The sequence below is a fragment of the Myotis nattereri genome, assembly GCF_964212035.1.
Source record: "Myotis nattereri genome assembly, chromosome: 17".
Taxonomy (NCBI): Eukaryota; Metazoa; Chordata; class Mammalia; order Chiroptera; family Vespertilionidae; genus Myotis; species Myotis nattereri.
Genome location: NC_138092.1, coordinates 27,909,115 through 27,934,853, shown reverse-complemented (window position 1 = coordinate 27,934,853; position 25,739 = coordinate 27,909,115).

Sequence of the window (25,739 nt, the reverse complement as noted above, 5' to 3'; positions counted from 1 at the left end):
GGGCAGAAGGAGAGACACCAAACCTCCAGCAGTGGGGGGCATAGGGACTTTCCAGGCCAGGAGACAGCATCTAGGGGACTGGGGGTCCTGGGCCATTGCTATGGCACCTTTAATTTCAGTTCCCATCCATCTGCCAGGTAGCCTTCTGATCTTAATTTAGCTTCCCTAGTAGACTTCTCTCCTGAAAAGACACAGTTCCTTTTAGAAAAAAAAGGTACACAGCCTTCCTGTCTCAGACCAATGTTATTGGCTTGGACAGTAAAGCCAGTTTTCCCATAGAACCTGATTACCCTGGATAGGCTGAAAAGACAAAGCAATATGACCAGAGCTTGGCAACTCTTCCGCTATAAGGGCTTAGCAACGAGAAAGAATTTAAGACAATATCAAATATCTAAGAGTTCCTAGAAGGAGGATAGATCACATATAGAATAGGAAGCACTGTGGGACGGGGGCAATGAAAGCTTTGTGACAGGGGTGAAAGCCAGCCCAATCCTATTTCAGATCAAAGCCCCTTCTCTTCCAGTATACATCTCTACTGCGTAATTCCTGAGACAAGCATGTGGGAGCAGAGGCGCTGGGTCTGTGTATGACAGGGGGGTGAGGGAGGATAGTTTTATGCCCTCCCACAGGTTCTGTGCTGCTACAGAATATGAGGCTTCGAGTTGGGTCAAAAGAAGCCCTAGAGAGCTTGTCCAGGGGAGAGCTAGCATTTGAGGACCATCTGGAAATCAGGAGTTGGAGTGGATAGGGACTTCTTTCTCTTTCTGCCCAAAAAAGGTGAATTCTCGTCACACTGATTATAATGGGAGAAATGGGGCTGACTTGTAAAACTATCAGAGAGAGCTGCCAAAGGGGTCAGATTATTTCACGAAAGTTTCCTTTAGGAAACCTGGAATCTACTCTGCATCCACCCAAATTACAAGTCAAGGCTAATGACTTGTGCTGCACCTCAGAGTGTACAAAATGCCCATGTGTACCATCTCATCTGATATCTGAGGTTACTGCCCTGTCAGGTGATGAAGCTGAGCCTGTAGACCAGTGCTGTCCTGGAGAACTTTCCACAGCGATGGAAATGTTCTGTATCTTCCTGCCCAGTCCAGTAGCCACAAGCCACAGGTAGCTGTCGAGCACATGAGAGGTGAATAGTGTGGCTGAGGAAATGAATTCTTCGTTTATACTAATTGTTTAATTTAAAGAGCCACATGTGGCTCGTGGCTACTGTAGTGAACATTACAGCTGTAGATATTGAGTGACTTACTCAAGTTTATTGCTTTAGTAAGCTTCACCCCTCTGTTTGTGGTAACAGATTGCAACAGGAATTCTTCCTGGGTTCCTCAAGTTAATCAACAACTTGATTTTTTTAAAAAATAATTTTATTGATTTTTTACAGAGAGGAAGGGAGAGGGATAGAGTGTTAGAAACATCGATGGGAGAGAAACATCGATCAGCTGCCTCCTGCACACCCCCTGCTGGGGATGTTCCCGCAACCAAGGTACATGCCCTTGACCGGAATCGAACCTGAGACCCTTCAGTCCCAAGGCCGATGCTCTATCCAGTGAGCCAAACCAGCTAGGGCATCAACAACTTGATTTAAATGCTGGGAATTAAATTCCATTGTGAAAACTTCTTAAGTATGAATTTGATAAGGGAAACAGACCAAAAACAGTGGAAATAAACTTTCCCTTATATCAATTAGGTCTGAATGGGTTGGGCAATGGAGGCATAACGTATATTCCATAACCTGAACAAAGTTTTCCATTCAGGTTGTGGGTAAAAGAATGAGCTTCTGAACCCAGTAATGCAGGCAATGGCATAAAATAGCTTATTCACTGAGGGGTGTAGTCATAATTGTCCTTTACCTTCTGGGAGAAAAGAGAATATGAAAGTCTCTCTTGTGAGTCACTCTGATAACCATAAATTCTGGAAGGTTCTAGGCACCAAACAGAACACTATTCCTTCTTGCCAACACTAGTTGGGCCTCCTGAGGGGACATAGGGAGAGCAGGAGGAGTACAGGAGCACAGCTCATGTTTTAATATAAAAGGGGGACAAGGGGATAAAAATTTATATAAATTCCCAGGGAAAACATTTCATCTATTTTGAGGGTGTAAGTATAGTCCTCTATTCACTTAAACAAATACTTCATCCTGCAATGGATGAGGACTGTGGTCCCACTCTTTGTAAGGCCTCGGGTACTGTGTCTTTATCGCACTCTTTGCCTACTAAGGGATTTTGGAAATGGTTGGGAAACTCTGCCAATGACAACATTCATAGCTCCCGCCCAACCACGACCTTTAGGAGGCTTGGGTTGCCCTATCGCGTGAAGCTGAGGGATTCTCAGCGTGTACATTCCTATCTTCACAGCCTGCCCTCTGATAGGTCCCTTCCTTCCTGCAGAGATAGCAGGATAGGTTAGCCGGACAGGTGACCCTCACCTCCACCCCGGATTTAGTCAGAAACTTCATTTCATCATCATTATTAATAGCTGGGCGTGCTAATGTTTCCTCAAGGACATGATAAGAACCACAGAATCAGAAGGAAACAAATCCATGACTCAGCACTTTTCCCTCCTGTCTGACAGCCCTGGAAGGTTCCTGTTTGACCTAAAGATATCTGTGAGGACTGGGACTCTTGCCCAATGTCTGCTTGAAGACCTAATATTGTGTAGGACAATGGTGTGTGGCCACTGAAATGCAGAAGAATAGTAGACAGTCTCTGTCTAGCCACTCTAGCTCTCCAGCTACCTGAAGTCCATGAGCTGAACTGCCTGCTTAATGTCATTCCAGTGCTAGTTTCTGTTTCCTCATTTCTTAGTAGTTTGGGAAAGGGAGAGAGCCTAAAGTTTACTGAGAATCGTGTTCAAGATTTTTATATGATCTCAGATGAGCCTCTTCATCTCCCTGTGTACTACTGACCTATTGTAGAGATGGGGAGGCTGAGGTTCAGAGGCAGTACGTAATTCCCCAAGATCACAAAGCTCATTAGAGAGAGAACCAAAATCCAAACCCTAATTCTCAGTGTTCTAATACCAAGCTGTCACCAGGCAGCATGAGCTGAATGGAAGAGGGGTACCCACTGTTATGGACTCAGTTGTGTCCCTCAAGATTCATATGTTGAAGCCCTAACCCTCAATGTGACTGTTTTTCAAGACATGGCCTTTACGGAGGTAAGTAAGGGGAAATGCGGTCACAAGGGTGGGCCCTGACCCTATAGAACTAATATTCTTATACGATGAAGAAGCGACACCAGAGATCTCTCTCTTCCCATGTGAGAACGCAGAGAAAAGACAGTTATCCACAAGCCAAGAAGAGCCTGACCAGTAGGCACCTTGAACTCAGATTTTTCGCCTCCAGACTGTGAGAAAATAAATGTCTATAGTTTAAGGCACCCAGTCTGTGGAACTTGTCTTTGTTATAATAGCCCCTAATAACTAATATACCCAGCTTGGAGCCTTTAAGACTTTCTCTTCAAAGCTCCTCATGTAACTCAAAAAAATGTCATGCCCCACACCCACCTCCCACAACATCTCACCTACTTGCCTCTCCAGCAGGGCCAGGGCAAGGGTGAGGTTGGTGAGGCAATCTCCCAGGGCACAGAAAACATAGCAGTTTCCCAAGGACACCAAAACACTCAGTAATTAAGATAAATAACATTATAACTAAAAATTTTTTAAAATCAAAATCAAGGCAAAAAAAACAGGGGTTTTTGGCTACTTAGCGATTTTGCCCACAACTATGGTTGAGAGCTATTTCTCCCTGGCTTTTAAATGTAAGTGGGGCCATAGCCAGTTTGGCTCAGTGGATAGAGTGTTGGCCTGCAGACTAAAGGGTCCCTGATTCTATTCTTGTCAAGGGCACATTGCAGGCTCTTCCCCTGCCCGGGCCCCAGTCAAGGCTTGTGCAAGAGGCAACCAATCGATGTGTTTCTCTCACATCGATGTTTCTCTGTCTTTCCCTCTCTCTTCCACGCTTTCTCTAAAAATCAACGGAAAATATCCTTGAGTGAGGATTTTTTTTTAAATGCTGAAAAAATAATAAATGAATGAATGAATGTAAGTGGATCCCAGTGAATGAACACAAACTCCGTACTTGAGATGAAGGAACTTGTCCTTTTTCCCATGACAAATTATGATCAAGCTGTTAATAAGAAGGAACAAGTGTGGGCTGAATGCCAGCTGTGTTGCAGACTTTGTCCTGGGTGCAGAGCATTCAATAATGAACAAGGGGGTGAAGCCAGCCTCCTGGAGAGGGCAGTCTGCGGAGAGACAGGAACAAGTAAGAGCGGTACCAGTCTACAGTGCTCAGGCTGCAGTGGGTATGTGCAAAGAAGGATGGGTGATGGGGGCACATAAAAGACACTTAAGCCTGACCAAGAGCATCAGGGAAGGATTTCCTGGGAAAGTGGCACCTCAGTTTACCAAATGACAGGGGCAGGAAAACACGGCTGCAGGCAGAAGATAAATGTGTACAACCGCAGTTTACTCTTCACCGAGCTCTTACTATTAGTTGGCAAATCACAAGTAGCGTGGCATTAAAAGTTTATGATATCCTGCAAGGAAGGTGTGCTACTGTCTCACATACCCATCCATTCCATCAACAAAGTCTGTTGATTCCACCTTCAAAACAGAGAGGCCAACTACCTCTTGACAAGTCCATTCCTACCCCCCAGTCTCCTGGCTTCCTCCTTGCTCTCTTCAGGCATTTCTCAATGCTGGTGCCAGAGTTCACCTGTTAAATCATACATCTGATCATGCCACTTCTCCGGCCCAAACTTTTCAATTGCTTCTCATTCTTACTCAGAGTAAAGTCAAAGAAGTCAAATAATCTGCCCTGTAAAACCCCCTTCCCGTTAGCTCTCACCTCATCTCTTTATAACAACTTGACACTTACTTACCTTGTTTATTGTTTGTATCCCCCTTGACGGCCCAGACAACTACTAGAAAAACTATCGATCAAGGAAAGCTAACCTTACTAGGTTTACTGCAGGAAGAGAGAAAGCTATCTTGACAGAATCTTAGTATTATCTAAAAATGAGAACTTAGAGCACAGTGTTTACAGAAGTGTAGGGCTTGCACTAGATGATGTTAAGAATGATTTTGCAGGGTGGGAAATTGGCTAGAATGGACAGTTTATAACATACCAGCTTAGGATTGGTGGGAAAACTGAGATGAGGCGCTATAGGACTTGGTAAATAAACTATTAGTCCTGATACACACACACACACACACACAAATTGGGAATTAATTCTGTTTCAGTTCTCACATGACTAGAATGTAAGCTCCATGAGGGTATGGGTTTATTTTTCTGTGTTGTTCACCGATCCCATCTTACAGAAGAATGCCTGTAAGTTCAGAGTAGGTGTCAATAAACATTTGTTGTGCAAAAGAATGAATGTTACTACTCTAAATAGGGAAACTGAAACTCAAATAACTTCCCTCAGTAACAACCCAACAGCAAGACATCTGAGATTTGGACACAGGGCTATTTGATTCTAAAGCCAAACTCTTTCTCCTATGGATTATGGTAACTAATATTTATTGAGGCTCTGTAGTGAGTGCTGTTAATACATTTTATCACTTAACTCAATAACTCTACAATGCAGGTATCATCATTATTCCCCTTTTAAGGATGAGGAAACTAAAGTTTAAATAAATTAAGTTACACAAGTTCAAAAAGTTTGTAGGTGCAGAGACAGTTCTCAAAGTTAGGTTACTATGATTCAAAACACTAAGCTATAGCCCATAGGTGGAAGCTACCCAGATGTGCATCGATGGATGAATGGATAAGCAAAGCATGATATATGCATACAATGGAATATTGTTCAGACTTAAAATGGGATGAAATTCTGACACATGCTACAACATGGATGAACCTTAAAAACATATGCTACATGAAATAAGCCAGACACAAAAGAACATATATTATGTGATTCCACTTATACAAGGTCCCTAGAATAGGCAAATTAATAGAGAAAGTAGAATGGTGTTTACCAGGAACTGGGAGAGGGGAGAATGGGGAATTATCGCTTAATGGATATATAGTTTCTGTGTAGGATGAAGAAAAAGTTCTGGAAATTGATAGTGGTGATGGCTTCACAACATGATTGTATCGAATACCTCTGAATTGTACACTCAAAAGTGGTTGAAATGATAAAATTTATGTTATGTATATATTACCATAATAAAATAACATTAAAAAGACCCTCTGAGTGAAAAAGGTGAAGGCATTAAAAAGCACAAATTGGTGGTTACAAAATTATTCACGGGGATGTAAAGCAAGGCATAGGGAATAGAGTGAATAATATTGTAATAACATGTATGTGTCAGGTGGGCACTACACTTAACAGGGAGATCACATTTTTCCAAATATTCCCCTATGTACACCACGACCTTTCTCTTAACGTATAAGAAGAACAAGGGCACTTTAAAAAAATGTATATAGAATTAATCTGCTGAGGTTGCCATAACAAAATATTATGGACAGGGTGGGTTTATATAATAGACACCTATTTTCTCACTGTTTTGGAAGCTGGGAAGTCCACAACCAAGGTTCCTGGCTTGCAGACAGCCACCTTCTCAATATGTCTTTACATGGCATTTCCTCTGAATTGGGGGAAGCAGGGAGATCTGCTATCTCTTTCTCTTCTTATAAGTATACCAGTCCTATTGATTAGAACCTACCCTTATAACTTTATTTAACCTTAATTATCTCCCTAAAGGCTCCATTTTCAAATACAGATACATAGGGGGTTAGTACTTCAACATATGAATTGGTGTGGGGGACACAACTCAGTCCATCGCAACACTATTCCCTCACTTTGGCCTGTGTGGGTCCCTGTAGGAGGATTGGCAAGCCATTTACTCAACCATGTGATCACTCTCTCTATGACCTAGGGCCATATTAACCCAACAAGAAAATCCAGGTAGCTGAACAAGAATTAAGTTTTAATTCCCTGTTGCCTGGGGTGTCCCCGGAGAGCTTACCACAGGCCAGCCTAGAACTGTTGGTAGGTAACAGAAAGGAGCATCATGTCCATTTATCATAAGGGCAGGTCCCAAGTTTTCAAAATAGGTCCATATAACTGTTGGGAGACAATTTCCCAGGGTCTCTCCACACCTTGTGAGCAAAGGCACTGGCTCTTTCTGTTCTAGACGCTTTTTTTCCAGAATGTTTGTCTAGCCTACAGCCTTGGGAGATAACTATAATGTCTCCCTCCAGAACAAAGGGCATTATTAACTTGCCAGTGTAATAATGTTTTCCTCTAGGACAAAGATCAGGCAGGCTCATTGTCCACTAGTAAAGATTTGGGCTTCTTAAATTTGGGGCTCCTTTCCTGTATGCGACCCATAGCATGCACAGATTTAACCTTCCCTTCATCCTATCACCATGTGGGAACTGGGCTTGGGAACTCTGGCTACTGCTACTGCCTTGAATGACCAAGTGTCTTGTCTCTGACCCAGGAGTCTTGTGTCTTCTGCCAGCATCACTGAAATGATGGCAGGCTAACTTGTTAGTATGCAAGTAGGACAAACCCTTCACAATTCTTTTTTTTTTTTTTTTTTACTTTTTTAATATTTTTTATTGATTAAGATATTACATATGTGTACCCTCTACCCCCCCTCTCCCCGCTCACCCCCTCACCCCCCCATTGTCCATGTCCATTGGTTAGGCCTATATGCTTGCATATAAGTCCTTTGGTTGATCTTTCCCCCTTGCCCCCACCCTCCCCTACCTTCCCTCCAAGGCCCGACAGTCCAATCAATGCCTCTCCGTCTCTGGATCAGTCTTTGTTCATCAGTTTATGTTGTTCATTATATTCCACAAATAAGTGAGATCTTGTGGTATTTATCCGCTCTCCAGTTCCATCCATGCTGTGGCAAATGGTAAGAGTTCCTTTTCTTCTTCCTCTTCTTAAATACCTTTCAGCATTTCATATAATGCTGGTTTGGTGGTGATGAACTCCTTTAGCTTTTTCTTATCCGTGAAGCTCTTTATCTGACCTTCCATTCTGAATGATAGCTTTGCTGGATAAAGTAATCTTGGTTGCAGGTTCTTGCTATTCATCTCTTTGAATATTTCTTGCCACTCTCTTCTGGCCTGCATGGTTTCTGTTGAGAAATCAGCTGACAGTCGGATGGGTACTCCCTTGTAGGTAACTGACTGTCTTTCTCTTGCTGCTTTTAAGATTCTCTCTTTATCTTTTGCTCTTGGCATTTTAATTATGATGTGTCTTGGTGTGGTCCTCTTTGGATTCCTTTTGTTTGGGGTTCTCTGCGCTTCCTGGACTTGTAAGTCCATTTCTTTCACCAGGTGGGGGAAGTTTTCTGTCATTATTTCTTCAAAAAGGTTTTCAATATCTTGCCCTCTCTCTCCTTCTGGTACCCCTATAATTCTGATGTTGGTACGCTTGAAGTTGTCCCAGAGGTTCCTTACACTATCTTCATATTTTTTGAATCTCTTTTCTTTTTTCTTTTTCGGTTGGGTATTTTTTGTTTCTTTGCATTTCAAATCTTTGACTTGATTCTTGGGATCCTCTTGTCTGCTGTTGGATCTCTGTAAAGTATTCTTTATTTCAGTCAGTGTATGCATAATTTCTAATTGGTCCTTTTTCATGACCTCCATGGTCTCACCATACTCCTTGAGGGATTCATTAAATTTATCAGCGGTTTCCATAAAATTCTTGACAAACCTTATAAACGTGGCCTTGAACTCTATATCCAGTCGTCTGGCCTCCTCCGTTTCTGCCAATTGTGACCTGTTTCTTTGTCTCCGCATTTTGGCTGCTTCCCTGTGTTGATAGAGTGGCCTGCGCGCCAGGTGTCCTGTAGGGCCCAGTGGCTCAGCCTCCCCAGTTACCTGGGGTGGACACTCTTGGTGCACTCTTGGTGCCTCGGTTGTTGTAGGATCACTGGGAGGAATTGACCTCCAGGCCAATTGGCTGTGGGAAGCAGCTGTGTCTGAAGTGGGAGAATGGACCCCCTCTGACCACTGGGTACAGTGGCTCCTGGATCTAAGGAGGTGCTAATTCAGCCCCTGCCTGAGGCCACACAGCAGGAGTCATGAAGAGGCTCAGCTGTGAAGCAATGCAAGCCGCTGCGGGGCCTTGGGCCTTCTCTTGGAAGTTCCGGGTCTGCTTGGCTGGGCTGTAGTTAGGTAATTATCAGGTTGCAAAGGGCCGGGGCATTCACATGCAAAAGCCTCTGCCGCAGCCCGGGTGGGGCGGGGTCTCAGGGAGTCAGAGGGCGTAGAAAGAAGCAATGGCTGATTCTCCGCGCCCGGAGTCGCGCGTCTCAGTGTCCCGGCAATGGCTGCAAGCACCTCCGAGGGAAATCCGCCCCCAAGTTCGCCCGCTGCCGCCTGAGAGAGCAGCCTCTCCCCGTATGTGTCCTGGGTCCCCAGAGACTTCCCAGAACCGGAGATCAGAGCAGTCGGGAGCTTGTGATTCAAAAAGACAGCCGCGTCCTCAGGTGCCACCCCCTTTCTGCGCGCGCGAGCCGCTGCGTACCTCTGCACTCAGCCTCCGCAGCTCCTCTGGCTCTCAGCGTGCTTTTCTTTTCTTCTAGTTGTAGAAATTACACTCAGCCAGCCTTCCTGTTGTTTTGGACGATGTTTGCTCCGTCCTTTGGGCTAATTTTCAATTGTTGTGTGGGGCGACTATTTCCCGGTGTTTATCTATGCCGCCATCTTAGTTTCTCCCCACAATTCTTTTTTTAAAAAATATATATTTCTTTATTGATTTCAGAGAGGAAGGGAGAAGGAGAAAAAGAGAGAAACATCAATGATGAGAGAGAACCATTGATCGGCTGCCTCCTGCACACCCCCCACTGGGGATTGAGCCCACAACCCAGGCATGTGCCCTTGGCCGGAATCAAATCTGGGACGCTTCAGTCCGCAGGCCAACGCTCTATCCATTGAGCCAAGCTGTCCAGGGCCCCTTCATAATTCTTGATGATCACCCCCACTTCTTTTGTCCTGATCATTCCCCAAGAAGCTGCTGAGAGAAGGTAATTCCTTTCTGGGGACTTCCAAATTCAGTGACCAAACTGTCTCACCAATATGTGTGGACCAGGAAAAGATGAAGGAGTAGAGTCAGAATTTTTTTTCAGTCACTTTTTGTGTAGGCTGTTTCCATAGTCAACAACGCAGTCTGTGAATGGCAGAAAGCACAGAAACTCCATCAGACACTTGACTAGCAGCACATTGTTGAGAGCCTTGTGCAATAAGCGGCTCACCATTGTCAGAATGCAAATGGGCCAGAAAGCCAAACACAAGACCTGGATCAGTTTCACAAGCCACAATGCTCAGGCAGGGGTTGCTGATCAGACTAGAACAACATGAAAAAGTGTCAACAGCAGTGAGGCACCACCAACAGCCCGAGAGAGGTCAGGGGTCCAGTGTAGTTCACCTGCCAGGAGCAGTCAAGGGCAATGTCCCTCGCCACATGGTCTCCCACTTTGTGAGGAAAGGAAGGTTTGACAATTGAAGGATGAGAGACGGCAATGTAGTTCTGGAAAGGCTTCATTAAGGCTGACAGGGAGTCCTAGAGCCAAAGTAATCTGTCACAGGCATCCCCGGAACAGGCCTCGGAATCCCTGGTGTGCTCAGCCATTGGCTGGGAGCAGCCAGGAGCAGTATGTCAACGGATAGATAGACAGCAGAGCTCAGCAAATGCAGCCATATCCAGCCACACTCTTTGCAAGCAGAAACCCTGTCAGGTACATTTAATGACCACCATAACCAGCTGTGGTTATCAACAACAACAAAAAACCATGATAAATCATACTAAAAGGGACTAAACTCTGGAATAGAAAAAAAACTGAATAGCAAAAATGTTAATATTCAAATATACATATACTATAAATATATCAAAGGAAAAGGATTAGACTTTCATATAGTATAGTGTCAATCTGTAACATGTAAATATTTATACTTTTAAAAGGTTCTATGAGAAACTAAAAACCAGTTTTAAAGCTCTGGAGAGAAAGGTATACTAGTCAGTACAGATAGACCATATTTTTTCCCTCAATAACCAAAACAGCCTGACGGCTTTCTTTTGGTCTTTTCTCTCTCTGGGACTCACACAATTAGAAAGAGGCAGTAGAGACACACTGCTACCTCCCTTCTCACAGCCCAGCTGGAAAAGGCCTCCCTTTGGGTCAAGGTTCTGGTGAGGGGAGAAGAGGATCATGGGGAGTAGCAGGCCTAGAGAGTGCAGCCACATCATAATGTCTTATCACCTACTTACCTACATGTCAGTTTTAAGGAGTCACTGAAATATAATTCACATATCATAAAATCCACCTGCGTATGCCCTAGCTGGTTTGGCTCAGTGGATAGAGTGTCGGCTCACGAACTGAAGGGTCCTGGATTCAATTCCAATGAAGGGCACATGCAATGGTTACAGGCTGGGTCAGGAGGCAACCAATCAATGTGTCTCTCTCACATCGATGTTTTTTCTCTCTGTCTCTCCCAGCCCCTTCCACTCTCTCTAAAAAAAAACAATGGAAAAAAAATATCACAGGGTGAGGATTAACAAAAAAGATTCACCTGCAGAACATAATACAATTCAATGGTTTTATATCTATACAGACATGTACAATTATCTCCATGATCTGAGTTTAGGATAGTAATATCATCCCAAATAAGAAACCCATTAGCAGTCCTTCAGCCAATTCCCTCCTTCTCTCTCCTCCCTACCTACAGTCCTAGAAAACCACTATCTACTTTCTGTCTCTATAGACTTGTCCATTCTGGACACTCCATATAATGGAATCACATAATATATGGTCTTTTGTATCTGGCTTTTTCACTTGGCACAATGTTTTCAAGGTTCATCCATGGTGCGCATGTATCAGTACATTTTTCCATTTTATAGCTAAATAATATTATATGACTATATTACATTTTGTTTATCTATTCATTATATAATGGATACTTGGGTGGTTTTCATGTTTTGGGCTCTATTATGAATAATGGTGCTTTGAACATTTATGTACAAGTTTATGTGTGAGGACATATGTTTTTAATTTTCTTGGGCATATACCTAGGACAGGAATTGTTGGCTCATATGGTAATTCTATGTTTAATGTTTTGAGAAGCTGCAAAACTGCTTTTCACACCAGCTACACAAATTTACATTCCCACCTGCAATACATGAGAGTTCCAATGTCTCCATATTCTGGTCAACATTTGTTACTGTTTTGTTTTGTTTTTTAATATAGTTATCCTAGTGGGCTTGAAGTTGTATTTCATTGTGATTTTGAATTGCCTTTCTCTACTAGCTAATGAAGGTGAACATCTTTTAATGTGCTTATTAGGCCATCTGTAAAGCTTATTTGGAAAAATATCTATTCAAATCCTTTGCCCATTTTTTAAATTGGGTTACTTGACTTTTTGTTTTTGACTTGTCAGATTTCTTTATATATTCTCGACATCAGTTTCTTATTAGATATGTGATTTTCAAAAATTTTCACCCATTCTGTGAGTTGCCATTTTTATTTTTTTTAATATATTTTTATTGACTTTAGAGAGTGGGGAAGGGAAAAGGTTAGAGAAATGAAAACATCGATGAGAGGGAAACATCAATTGGCTGCCTACTGCCCACCCCTACTTGGGATGTGCCCCTGCAGGGAATCAAACCAGTGACCTCTTGGTTCATGGGCTGGTTCCCAACCACTGAGCACACCAGCCTGGCATCTTTTTACTTTCTTCATATATCATTTGTAGTACAAAATGTTCAAATTTTGATGTAGTAAAATTTATCTATTTTTTTCTTTGGTTGCTTAGGCTTCTGGTGTCATATCTAAGCAACCTTTGACTAATTAAAGGTCATAGAGATTCACTCTTAAGTTTTCTTCTAAAAACTTAATAGTTTTAGCTCTTACATATAGGTCTATGATCTATTTTGAGTTATTTTTGCATATGATATAATAAAGGGGTTCAATTTAATCTTTTGCATGTGGATATCTACTTCATCCAGCACCATTTGTTGAAGACTATTCTTACCCCCATTGGACAGCATATCAATTTTAAGCAAAAATGATTGTGTTTTTATGACCACAGTCTGAGAGGACAATCAGACTCATTAATTCAGTCTTCTCATATTCCAAAATTTCTACTTGGTACTCTGTGACACAAACCTCCTCTAAACACATTTGCTAACTAAACAAATACAAGAACCATACTTAACCTTGCTGAACTATCTACAAACTTGAACCACTTCTGTTTGCTATAAATACTCAGTGCTGTGAAAGAGGTTACTGGTTTCTATTGAAACTCGATCCTAAAGTATTTATCTGGGAAGCTGGGGGCCTGATTTTCCTGTGTTATCCATGACCTCTCCCAATAAATGCATTTATTAATTTCCATGAATTGTTGTGGCTGGTGGGAGGTGTGTAGCAGCCGCCAGTTGTATGGCTAGAAACTGCAGGCTGCCAACAGAAGGCCACAAAGACTATTGAATCAGTCCTTCCCGACTTCATAATTGCCTTGGCTCCTATGAATTTATGCCACCACTTGGCCTTCCATCCTACTGCACAGACAATAATGCAGACATTTAAATATTCTTCAGGCCAATTCGATTGCAACAGTCCAAAATCATCAAATGAGTTTTTTGCCTTTCAGGTGGACCAATTCAAGCAAGCCACTTGGTACGTTGAAGGCACTCAAAACACATTGGTACAGAAGATTAAGGATTTAATGCAAAACTTACATTGTTCTACGGGACTTCAGAAAAAAATAGCTATTGACGTGGCCTTCAAAAGCCCAGACACAATCCCAAATGGAGGGTCATAATTATCTTAGAGAAGTCAATCCCGAGTTCACCTGCACTGTTTGTTAGTTTAGGCCGGTGTTGCTCATTCTAATTCTTACACCACAGTCAGAGCCAGAGATCTTCCAAGAAAAGGACACTTGCACCAAATCATTCATGAGTCCTGGGCATGACCCATGGTCCAGGCTCCTCATCCATTCAGAGCAACAGATGGTGCCTGCTCCGTCCCCTAGACAGGGACATGGAAAGGCTTTGAAATCACTGATGTAAGACAGTTTATCATTCAAAATCTGCTGCTTCAAGCATGCCACTGTCTTACCTAAACATTTTCTTTCTCTTAAGATTTTTTTTTCTTTTTAGAGAGAAAAGAAGGGAAAGGGAGAGAGAAACATGGATGTGAAAGTAAAACATACACCCATTGCCTCCCGCACACCCCCTACCAGGAATCAAGCCCAAAACCCAGGCATGTGCCCTGACAGGGAATGGAACCAGCAACCTTTCAGTGCATGGGCGACGCCCAACCAACTGAGCCACACCAGCCAGGGCTTACCTTAACTTTCAAGCTGAGGTTTGACAATCAACATCAGGTGATGGGCAAAAATGGGGTGGTAGGGCAGTTACTACAGCTTCAAAGAAACCAAAGTCAATATAATTCCTCACTACCTTGTTGGGCTACAAAAGACATCCTCTAGTACCTTCTTCTCAGCATTAAATGCATTACAATGAGAGGTCAGCTGACCTCTGTCCCTTGGATTATTTTGACATTGTTCAAAGTCACCCAGTTTGCATTTCACTGAGCCCAGGTGCTGGGCCACCCCTGAACACGGGTCCCCAGACTTACTGTCAAATCCAGCCGCTATTTTCTCTCTCTGCAGCTGCACTCAGAAGACTGCTTTTGTGGACCACCAGGAATTTCCTGTGATAGAATATCAGAAAGCTACTGGTGACTCGGAGGAGGTGACTTCACAGGGCAAAAGTTCCCTTTCTACAATAAACATTCTCAGTGTGGCCATGTCGGAGACTTCCTACACAGACCCCACACCTATGAGCCACTTGTCATCTTGACACCAAATAGCCAGAGAAAGAAATATAACCATTTGTAAGAGATTACCTTTTTTAAAGTGACCTTGCATCTGGCATCTGAATGTGTTAACATCATCATAAAAGCCAATAAAGCAAACGCTTACCTAAAAAAAAAAAAGATGTTAAGAGAGCATGCGGGTTTTATAAAGCGAGTAGGCAAGCCATTTCACAGCTCCTAAGGGAGGGGCGGAAGCTGGAAAATGACTAAAAGTCCCACAGGAGGCCTGGGGGCCTCAGGTTGTCATGTTCCAGGAGGCTTTACCTCTCCAGCAGCCACTCAGAAGTTACTAAGAAGCCAGACTGCTAGGTCATCAGCAGAGGCATCCAATCCTCCGGGCCTGAAGGGGGCAGCCAGCACACTCGGCCCCTGCTTCTTCAGTGCCCAGACACCTACCAACAGCAAGAGGTGGCACCACAAGCCAGACTTCTTCAACGTTTCCTCTTCTATCCTCCAAATATTGCACCGGACTCTTGAACTTAGCCTTTATGTCTCAATAATGTGATGGATTCTCACCCTCAAAATCTCATTCTTAGAAGCTGCTAGTCTTATTTGTAAATAAGAAAAACTATAATGGATGAGCTAACTCGCTAGGATGATAGAGAATGAATCCATCAAAAGCTGAAGGTGAGCTTCCACTCTTTTTGAGGATGTTAATAATAATCCAAGTTCTTTGCAAGGACTCTTGCCAATACACTTGGCTGCCCCTTCCACCTAATTTATAGCTTTGACCTCCCAACGTTCCTTGTTTCCATTGGTTAATGTTTCTCATTAGTAGGCTTAGTCTCCTTGGGTGGTTAATAAGCTCCTCTCATCTTTTTGTAAATTATGACCTAATTGTTTGATTAGGCTCACATTTTCCTAGGCTCTTGTGACTCAAGATCTCTCTCTCTCTCTCTCTTCCTCTCTCTCTCTCTCTCTCTCTCTCTCTCTCTCTCTCTCTCTCTCACACACACACACACACACACACACACACACACACACACACGACCCTGCAGGAGGCCTAAGCTCCTTACCAGGTTTTCTGTAAAAAAAGTGATAGCAGCTGAGTTGAGTTGCAGGTGGAGCGGGCAGCTGTCCTCACACATCCCCCAGACCCTATCTACCTTAGGGTCACACAGAAGGCCAGTAGGACAGCGGCAGAATTCTAAGCCTCTTCAGTTCAGTTCCTTTATCTTCATGGAGCTGGAGGAATCATAGTTCTCCTGAAGGACTCCAAGTGTAAGAGAAGCACCTCAACCATCTCTAGCCTCTATCCGTTTCTCTATGAATAGGGATTACAGGCAGAACTTTGTAGCTACATGTTGGCACCTCTTACACCTTTTCTGAGGCAAAATACAGTTTGCCTCTGATGTCACTTCTACTGTCTCTATCTGAGGATTTGCCAGTGACTCCTTTCTAGACTATGGTGTGGGTGACCCAGGCTCTCTGCCACCCTCCCCGCATCCCAGGACACTCTTGTCAAGCCTGTCATCATTTACAGTGGGGCACATGGCCCAAGGGTGGTGGCTCTAGGGCAGCCGGGGGCAAACTATGGCCCGCGGGCCGGATCCGGCCCGTTTGAAATGAATAAAACTAAAAAAAAAAAAAAAAAGACCGTACCCTTTTATGTAATGATGTTTACTTTGAATTTATATTAGTTCACACAAACACTCCATCCATGCTTTTGTTCCGGCCCTCCGGTCCAGTTTAAGAACCCATTGTGGCCCTTGAGTCAAAAAGTTTGCCCACCCCTGCTCTAGGGGCATGGTCTAGAAAAGGGAATTAATCCCTCACATGACAGGATCTCAGACTCCATTCTTATCCGAACAGCAGCTTAAATCTTCAGAGATGTCTTCATGTTTGAGCCCTCCACTCAGTAACCAGCCTAGCACCACACACCCCCCCCCCCCGCCCCCGCCCCCCGACAAGGCAGAACTCTGTCTCAAAAGGTTTGGGGAAGAGGGCAAAGAGGCAGGCCAGTCTCCCCACTTCTCACAAGCCCACCCCTCCCATTCTGGGGGGCGGCCCCACTCTTGAGCTGCAGCTCCGTTTTCTTGTTACCCACTATTTCTCTTTTCCCAGGATTCTGGGTTCAACCTTGACTTTCATCCATTGTTTAGCTTCCTCCTAGTCAGTCAATCTCCTAACCCATGCCTGAACCATTACAAATTAACATTTACAAATACATTTGTTTGGGTATAATAAACTGGCACTGACTTCTTCTCTATAGAATATTCAGGAAGGATATATACAATGGAACCCAAACAGAAACCAAGGCCTGAAGGACAGAACTAAGACCTGAGAGTGAAGTAATCTGGATCCCAGAGCCAATCGCCCCTCCTCTGTGACAAAGACCAAGGTACAGCATCTCACCAGACCTCAGCCTGCTCCCTCATTTGTAAGCAAACAAGATACAATCAGAGGATCTCTGAGCCCCCAGGCTCTAAAAATGTGAAGGCATTACAATGATTTCTGAGCACTTATCTAGGATCAGCCATAAAACAGCCAGATCCCTGCCCCATAAACATAGCATAATGGGGAAGGCAGATATCACACAAATAATTATAAACAATAAACTTAGAAGTGTCTAAATTACTACAGAGGAAAACTCAAAGTGATTTGAGCAACAGTCCAAGTAATCCAGTCCAAGTATTGTGATGGCATTAAATTCTACAACTAACTACCCCGCAGCACTCGCTTGTTTAAGGAAATGGTATCAACATACATTGGAGGAAAAGGTACAGAAAAGGCAGGGATTTCAGTGGCAAATATGGAAAGCCCAATGGTGTCATCAAGATTGCAGAGCTTGAGAAAAAGAAAACTAAAGCATAGGATCCCATGTTGGCCCCTGCCAGGTTCTTACTGCCCATGCCCACAGAGCACATTCATTCACAACCAACCAAAGACACCTCATGGGCAGTCGCTCCTGGTGAAATCTATGGCAACAAGCATTTGATGGTTTCATCAGAAAAAGAAACTGACCTGGCTGATTCAAACAGCCTGCACTAAACTTCTCAGGCTATCTGGGGAAGCTGGAAACTGGGTTCAGAAAATGGGCAGGAACAAAGGCAAGGCAGAGAGAAGGCCAGCCAAAATCACAGAGCAGAAGACCAAGGTAGATAATGAGCACACGCCTCAGGAGTTCGGAGTACATGCCCTCAAAACAGCCTGTTTGGTTGATATCCTATCACCAACTAGCTGTGCAACCTTGAGCAAGTTGTTTAACCTCTCTGTGCTTCAATTCCTCATCTGTAAAATCAACCTTTAAGCCCTAACCGGTTTGGCTCAGTTTATAGAGCGTCGGCCTGCGGACTGAAGGGTTCCAGGTTCAATTCCGGTCAAGGGCATGTATCTTCGTTGCAGGCACATCCCCAGTAGGGGGTGTGCAGGAGGCAGCTCATCGATGTTTCTCTCTCATCGATATTTCTAACTCTCTATCCCTCTCCCTTTCTCTCTGTAAAAAAAAATCAATAAAATATATATATATTTTTTAAAGATTGCCTCCTTAAAAAAAAAAAATCAAACTTTAAAAATGCCATATTTTGCCCAGCCAGCATGGCTCAGTCGTTGAACATCGATCTATGAACCAGGAGTTCACAGTTCGATTCCCAGTCAGGGCACATACCCGGGTTTGCAGGCTAGATTCCCAACATGGGACATGCAGGAGGCAGCCGATCAATAATTCTCTCTCATCACTGATGTTTCTATCTCTCTCTCCCTTTCCCTTCCTCTCTGAAATCAGTAAAAATATTTTTTAAATGCCATGTTTCAAAACAAGTCTAAAATGTTCTCAGTTGAAAGATAGAGATATTTTATGAGCCACTAGGAAAGGAAAAGAAAAAACACTGCCAATTAAACTATGACACAGTCCTATCACTTCAACTTTTTATTTTATATGCCATAAAAAAATCCTTATTAGATCTAGTTAAATACAGGTTTTATCGTGTCACTCATACATAAAAAATAAATTAGTTACGATACTTCCAGATCTTTCTCAATTCAGAGCCCAGCCCTCCCTACTGGCTAGTCAGCTGGGTCATTGTTGTCCACATGTCAACACACAGTGGCTGCTGTTCTCTGAACTATCGTACCAATATAGGTTATTTGGTTTTGTTTTTAAGAAATACTGTAGTAAATTATGTATTTCCTAAAGTTGTGCCTTTTTAGATTCATTTTGTAGACTGAACAGGTACTTGGAAAACAAGGTAAAAAGAGCTGAACTACTCTACCATTTGCAGGCTTTGCAAAGACATTTGTAATTTAGGGGGGTATCCAGGAGGATAAGGGAAACGATTATTCTTTAGTTCTGCCTGGAAGCCTGAGATCCTGATGACATTTAACATACATAAACCGAACAGCTAGGTTTCAGATGAGCCAAAGGAGTCGCAGCAAGTGGGGGCATTCTTTATGGCTCAGTGCAAGTGTCTAAAAACATTTCCCCCTTTTTTTTCAATCTCTAATTACTTCAACTTGGCTCAGTTACTTTGTGGTGTACTTGGGGACCCCAAGCAGCCTCATTGGTTTTCTTTTGTGTTATGATAGGACCTGGAGCACTGAATTCTATTTCGGACCATGACACCGAACACACCTTCCTCTCCCTGTGAGAGCTCCGTGGGAGACAGGAAAGGTTCTCGCTGCGGAGGAGCTCCCAGAATAGGGGGTGGAGCGAGGACCAGGACACCCTCTTCCAGCCCCACCTGCGGGAGTAACCAGAGAGCAGGCAGGAGGCCATGTGGGCCAGCTGGCTGACGGGGCACTCTGCCCAACTGGAAAAACCTCTATTTCACAATCCTTTCCAAAAACTATGACATTTTTAACCTTTAAATACTATCAGTCCCTTTCCGTCACATTTGCTTTTGGTGCAATTTAATATTTCTAATGGAGATATATGAAGAATATTTTGAAATCTTGATTTGACAACTCATTGGCTACATGGACCAAAGTTTTGTTCTCTTTGGTTTGATCTATGAGAATAAATACCATAGACCCAAGTGGCAGGCACACAGGAAAACGAAACGATGTGGCTACTGGCCTTCTCTCTGCATTTGCAGGCCAGTTTGTCGGGTTTCTAGGGTTAGAACACCACTTCTAGCTTAGAATATGGCTTTGAGCCAAAAAATATGAGTATTTTTTATTTGGGCAACCACTACCAAGCTGAACTCTAAAAGGCTGAACCAAAATACATTCCCAACAATGGTGTCCTACAGAACCCAGTTCTACACCTTCTCGCCAACACTGAATTCTCTCATTATTATTTCTCCACCGGTAAAGTTGTGCAGATTCTGTACACTATGACCTATTTCTCTGAATTTCTCATGTCTCTGTGGGGTTGTTTCATCCATCTATAGCCATGTGCATCTTACAACCAAAACCTAAGTGATGGAGGACCATGAGCTGATAAACCGGTGCCATAGAAAAGATTCCTTTAATTCTCCAAGTACATTTCGGTCCAACACACACTGGGAAAACTCTTTCCAGATCCTAAAACCTGGAGGTGGAGAAGATAAAAGTGCTACAAGGAGCTACTACGTAAAAAGATTGGAGAGTTGAGAAGCCAGAGAAGTGTGGCCCGTGGGAAAGGCTGTGTGGCCCAGGAACAAGATGAAGAGCAACAAGATGCTGTAAGTTCTCTCTTTTGTCATTTGGCGGAGCCTTAGAGTTCCCTGTAGCTGGTAAGCCTGAAGTCTCAATTTATATATTTCTTTGTTTATTCTAAAGGAAAGAAGCAGGAAGTTCATTCTTAGCAGATGGCCTTGACTAGATGTCTTTGATGATGAGGTTTAATGGATTAAGGTTCAGCGTAGTTTATTTATATCATTATGAAATGACGCCATCCTTGTTTTTATATTCTTTCATATGTCTTTAATGAGTGCACTTCTTAAAATAAAATTTAAAAAAATTACACACACACACATCCATGGTTTAAAGCAAAAATTTTCCATTTAATTATTTTTATTGTAGCTCCATCCCAACCTATAATACAAATATCATATCATTTTTCAAATATTTACTTGGATTTTAAAAACAATAATTGTTTTAGCCTTTCTAAAATGTTTTAGGCTTTAAAAGAGAAGTTTTAAAACATTTCTTTTCCACAACCATTAACTACAACTTGTGTATCATACATAACATTTTTGTATTACCTTTATTTTCTCTTCATTCAAAGAAGAAAATGTTATTCCAATGAAAAAGAAAATTTGATTGCAAAAAAATGATTTAACAGCGGTGCTTCAAAATGCACCCTTAAAGAGTACTATAGGAAATTTGATGAAATGGCTCCGCTTAGTGTTCTGAGCATGGTACTGCAGTATGCAAGCACTGTAACTTGTCTTCAGGCTTCAAACTTGAATGTGCACAGACATTATCTGGGGTTCTTGTCAAAATGCAGATTCTTATGCAGAAGCTGATTCTGCATTACTAACAAACTCCCAAATCCATGGGTTCATGGAATTTCAATGAGTTTACCTACAAGTATGGTTGTCCAAATAGAATTAGTACGTTGTAATTATAGGTATAGATCTTTTTAAATGTTAAAAATTCTTAAGTCAAACTCCTTTTCTACAAGGGGCAATATCTTAGTTGAAACAAACAAATGATGTTAAATGACTAATTACAGAAAAAGAAATTGCCCTAAATAAATTTCCTTTAATGCTCAGCCCTTAACTTTTATAACTGCAACATCCAAAAATATGCCCACTTACTTTTTTGCCCACTGCCTTACTGTTAACGCAATTCTATGGGCAACATTTCCTTGTTCTATTTTTGTCTCCCTAGTGGCTGGCACAGGCTAAATTATAGCAGGTATAATTTAGACTATTGTTTTGGAGAGATGAATCTTCCAGGTGAGAGAAAGCAGGTGGGTATGAAATGACTTTGGTCATAACAGTGGCAGGGATACAAACCCAAGAACTGTTTACTCCAAGATCCTGATGCATAAGGAAAGAAGTCTGTGTCATTAGAGACTGTCTCTCCTGAAGTGGTCCGTATAATTCTATATAATAAAAGCCCAGCGACCGAATGGCGGAACGACCAGAACAACCAGTCACTATGATGCGCACTGACCACCAGGGGGCAGAAGCTCAATGCAGGAGCTGCCCCCTGCTGGTCAGTGTGCTCCCACAGTGGGAGCGCCACTCAGCTGACCGGGATGGGCTGCTCAAAGGGCGGGTCCACAGCCGCTCAGCTGACCTGGATGAGCAGTGCTTCTTCAGTGGATCCACACAGGCCACGCCTCTCATCAGTGCACAAATCCTGTGCACCGGACCTCTAGTTTCCTCATAAGAATAGTGAGTGTTGCCCTAGCTGGTTTTTCTCAGTGGTTAGAGCATTGGCCTGGAGACTGAAGGGTCCTGGGTTTGATTCCGGTCAAGGGCACATGCCTGGGTTGTGGGCTCAATCCCCAGTAGAGGTCATGCGGGAGGCAGCTGATCAATGATTCTCTCTCATCATTGATGTTTCTATCTCTCTCTCCCTCTCCCTTCCTCTCTGAAATCAATAAAGATATTAAAAAAAATAGTGAGTGTTCTTGCTTATTGGACCTTCACTCCACCCAGCACTTGCTAAAGGAATTCTCTATCTTTCTCTCATACTCAGCACCACAGCCCAATGAAGAAGGTATTACTGTTCTTGCCATTGTGCAGGGAAAGCCATTGATGCTTAGAGCTTTAACAGCCCTCCTGGGAAAGCAGCTGGCTCCAGAAGTACAGGACCATCTATCCAAAAACTCACGCTGAGCTGTGGACCACTTTGCCACCACATTTAACACTAGCTTGTGAGTGTACTAGCTTCTGGGGCGTCTCTTTCTTAAACAGTTTGCAGATAACTTTCAAATGTGTATGTATAATATATACTCTCAAAAAGTAAGAGTTTGTTTATATATGCTTTACCCTTAAGATGCAAGGAGATACTATAAATTTAAGTTTAAGAAACTTAGTAAAGTTGACTTCTAAACAACTTTATAGTGTTTCTGAGAGTTAAGTGAAAATAAATGTAAAAGTCATGTTGCTTCTTTGGATTTGATTTCCTTTATTATTATTCTTTTTGTCACCAACTACAGCCAATGAAGGACTTGGGTTTGCCATGCTCAACTCCTGTTCCAATGCCTTTAAAATTAAAGGTAGATCTGTGTTGGAAGTAGGTTACATATAGTATTTACCACAGGGTAATTTAATTATTCCTTTACTTAGTTATCTGATTCCATCTACTGCGTGTGTGCACCTGTAGGGCAGAACTCTGCCTTTCTGATTTTTAGTATCGCCATTACCCAGCATTGTGTCTGGTGTAATAAGCACTTCATGTTTGTTGAATGTATAAATCATGAATTAATAACCCTAAGTAAGTCGGACTAAGATCAAACCTAGAAATTTCCTAATAAATTTGCACATTTGATCACTAGGTGGCAGTCTTGCCTAATTTTAGATGGCTAGGGAGCACATGCCTTGACTATTGTAAATATTACTGCAATGAACATTGGGGTGCATATATCATTTTGACTTTTAAATACACAGAAGTGAAAATTCTAGGTCATATGGTAGCTCTACTTTTAATTTTTTGCGGAATTTCTATACTGTTTTTCTTGGCGGTTGCACCAATTCATTCATAATCCTACCAACCAATGTATGAGGGTTCTCTTTTCTCCATATCCTCACCAGCACTTTTTATTTAATAGCCACTCTGACAGGGGTGAAGTGATATTTCTTTATGGTTTAACTTGCATTTCCCTCGTGATTTGTGATATTGAGCATCTTTTCATATATCTATTGGCCATCTGTATGTCCTCTTTGGAGAAACAAACATCTATTCAGGTCCTTTTCTTCTGCCCAATTTTTAAATTGGACTGGTGGTTTTTTGGGTGTTAGGTTGTATGAGTTCCTTATATATTTTGGGTATTAGCACCTTATGTGAAGTATCATTTGAGAATATCTTCTCCCATATAGGAGGTTGTCTTTAATTTTGTTGATGGTTTTCTTCACTATACAGAAGCTTTTTAGTTTAATGTAGTCCCATTTATGTACTTTTTCCTTTGTTTCCCATACCCAGGGAGATACATCCAAAAAGATTTCTAAGAGCAATGCCAGAGTTTATTGCTTATATTTTCCTTGTAGGAGTTTTATGATTTCAAGTCTTAGTTAAGTCTTTGAGTTTATCTTTGTATATGGTATAAGAAAGAGGGTAATTTCTTTTTTTGCATTATCTGTCCAGTTTCCCATCACCACATTCTTTTTGTTTTTTTGTTGTTAATCCTCATTGGAGAGTATTTTTCCATTGATTTTTTTAGAGAGTGGAAAAGACACAGAGAGAGAAATATCGATGTGATAAAGTCACATCAATTGGTTGCCTTAACCAGGGCTGGGGATTGAGCCTGCAATCGAGGTACATGCCCTTGACTGGAATCAAACCTGACCCTTCAGTCCATGGGATGATGCTCTAACCACTGAGTCTTATTAAAGAGACTGCCTTTACTCTATTGTATATCATTTTCTCCTTCATCGTAGATTAATTGTAAGCAAGAATTTCTTTCTAGCCCTAGCCGGTTTGGCTCACTGGATAGAGCATCAGCCTGGGGACTAGAGAGTCCCAGGTTCGATTCCGGTCAAAGGCATGTACCTTGGTTGCGGGCACATCCCCGGTGGGGGGGGTGTAGGAGGCAGCTGATCGATGTTTCTCTCTCATCGATGTTTCTCTCTATCCCTCTCCCTTCCTCTCTGTAAAAAATCAATAAAATATTTTTTTAAAAATTTCTTTTTGGGTGTTCTGTCTTATTCTACTGATCAATTAATGTTTTTATACCAATACCATACTGTTTTAGTTACTGCAGCTTTATAGTTTGAAATTGGATTGGCTGTTTTGGGGCATATGATACCTCCAACTCTGTCCTTTCTCAATATTGCTGTGGCTATTCAGGGTCTTTTGGGGTTCCATATAAATTAAAACTTTCTTGCATCAAAGGACATTATCAAAAAAAGTGAAAAAGACAACCCAGAGAATGTAAGGAAACACTTGCAAATCATATATGTTGTAAAGGTTAGTATCTTGAACATGTAAGAAGCTATTACAATTCAACAATAAAAAGAAACACATTTACACGGGCACTGTTATGTGCCAGGTGTTCTGGTGAGTGCTTATAAAACCTGACTTTTTTCAATCCTCATCAAAACCATATGCATTAGGAGCTATGATTATCCCTAATTTAAATAATGTGCCAAAATCACACAGCTAGTACTAGGACCTAAGCCAGTGATGGCGAACCTTTTGAGCTCGGCGTGTCAGCATTTTGAAAACCCCTAACTCTAGTGCCATGTCACATATAGAAAATTTTTGATATTTGCAACCATAGTAAAACAAAGATTTATATTTTTGATATTTATTTTACACATTTAAATGCCATTTAACAAAGAAAAATCAACCAAAAAAATGAGTTCGCGTGTCACGCATGTCATAGGTTCGCCATCACTGGCCTAAGCCCAAGTAAACCACTCTGGACAGCTCTGCACTGGTTCTCCACGCTTGATGCCTCTCCACAGGCATCGCTGAGTCCCCAGTTACAGAAGGACGCAGGTATTATCCCCACCTCACAGGAGACAACTGAGCGCAGTGGGTAAATGCCCAAGGTCATTCACCTACTTTCATAGCCTGGATAAAATCCAGGTTTATGACATAAAAGGCTGAGCTACTTCCATCATACTGTTTCTCCAGCAAAGCATCTAGAGCAGTGGTTCTCAACCTTCTGGCTCTTTAAATACAGTTCCTCATGTTGTGACCCAACCATAAAATTATTTTCATTGCTACTTCATAACTGTAATGTTGCTACTGTTATGAATCGTAATATAAATATCTGATATGCAGGATGGTCTTAGGTGACCCCTGTGAAAGGGTCGTTTGACCCCCAAAGGGGTCGCGACCCACAG